Genomic DNA, 1889 nt, shown 5'->3' on the forward strand with positions numbered 1-1889 from the left:
TGTTGTGAGACCTAACCTACACTTCTGGGAATCCCACGATTTCCCTCTAGCTAGCTCAGTTGTAATTAAAATGAAAACAAAATTTTTATCCGCATCTCAAGGTCCAGCTGGATTCTGCCACCCTACAGCATTCCAACAATGACATAAATAGGTGGCTTAACCAAATCCTTAAATTCCAATATGAAACTTTACCCCCAGATTTAATCAACTTGAAACAAAGTAAGAGACGCCGACAATTACCTCTCCTTGACTCTAATAAACAAAACCTGGATTGCAATGACTGGTTTAATTTCAAACAAAAAATTGCGTAAATTTCTGTTTTACAAATTGTTACAATTTTAAACAGATAAATGACACACAAAAAAAAAACAAATTACTCAAACATTACAAAAAAAAAAACAAGACAAAACAAAACACTAACTACTACTTACTTTTAAAATTAGTCCGAGTAACGTACTCCGATAAAAAGAGGTATCCGTACACAAACACGCAAACCAAACACTCAAACACCGACGTCTTCTCTCTTCGGGTACCCACAAATTCAAAACTTCCGTGTTTCCGCAAAATAAAAAAAAAACAGGACGACGACAAACTTCTTAAACTTCTCAAAAATTCTTCTTAAAACGGCAGACACAAAATTCTAATTAAACCTGGATCCACTACGCAAGAAACTTCCACAAAATTCAAAAAATAACGTAACCGAAGAAGCGCCGGTTGGCTTTGTAACGACCAAAAAGCCCCGCTCTCTTCAAAAATTTTCTATTTAAGCCAAAAGCCCTTCTCCTTTCTTCAACATCCCGCCCGCCAATCACGCGAAGCGTCGATTTTTCAACTTCTTGCTAAACGGCACGTACGCCCGGCAATTCTGCGAAGACAACCTTATCTCTACTTCGCGCTATACCTCGTTAACGGCAAATAAAATTTAAAAAGAAATTTACCTCGAAAAAAATTCTAGGAATAAAATAAAAAACAGAACACTTCTAAGAAATTGAACCAAAACTATAACATGAAATTTACGCAATCCTGTGTCTCAAATTATTAATAACCCCCCCGGTTAATTAATTGAACTAAACAAAATTGTCACATCCAGACGCTCTATAATTTCTTTCAAGTTACAACTAAAACAAAATAACACAACAGTATAAACAAATATTTGCCTGTATCAATTGTAACTAAGAAAATATATGGTCATTCTGAAATTGACAAATTTTGAAAATGGGACACCTTTTACGTTATTGGAAGCACTGGATCTGTTGTGGCCATCGAAATTGCATAAAAGTAAAATAGAAACACCCATAAAAAACAATAAAAATCCGATATAACGGAAAACCGAACAATCCTCGAGATCTTCACAGATTCATCATTTTTACCATATACGTTCCTTTACGGGTTGATTCTATCCCACCACATCAGCATAGCTTGTAAAACAAATTTTTTAAATCGGCAGTAGTTTTACGTTTAATCGATGTGCCTAAATACAAAATTTCAGTTAAATATCTTAACAAATTTTTAAAAAACCACCTGCGCATGCCCAAAATTATTTATTAGTGTTTGTGTTTTATTGTAATTATGTTCGTTATGACGTTATGAGTTAAATGTGGAAATATTTGGACGTTGCAGTTTCTAATTTAAATCCTTGGAATTCTACTGTCGATTATCCTGGAATCTGAGAATTAAACCACACGTATGAACCCTGTTTTTTTAAGTTTCTGTAGAACTTAATTTACTTAGATGTTGTTTCATCGGTCCAGTATAGCAGGGTTTTCTCCATTTTATCGCCACTGAAAATCGAATAGATTTATTTACACGAGCGAATATATTTAGTTTAGAAACATAGTTGCAGAAATGCCGTATTGCTTCAATAAAAATAATACGCATAAAAATTTAAC

The sequence above is a fragment of the Photinus pyralis genome, unplaced genomic scaffold (assembly GCF_008802855.1).
Source record: "Photinus pyralis isolate 1611_PpyrPB1 unplaced genomic scaffold, Ppyr1.3 Ppyr1.4_LG5, whole genome shotgun sequence".
Classification (NCBI taxonomy): Eukaryota; Metazoa; Arthropoda; class Insecta; order Coleoptera; family Lampyridae; genus Photinus; species Photinus pyralis.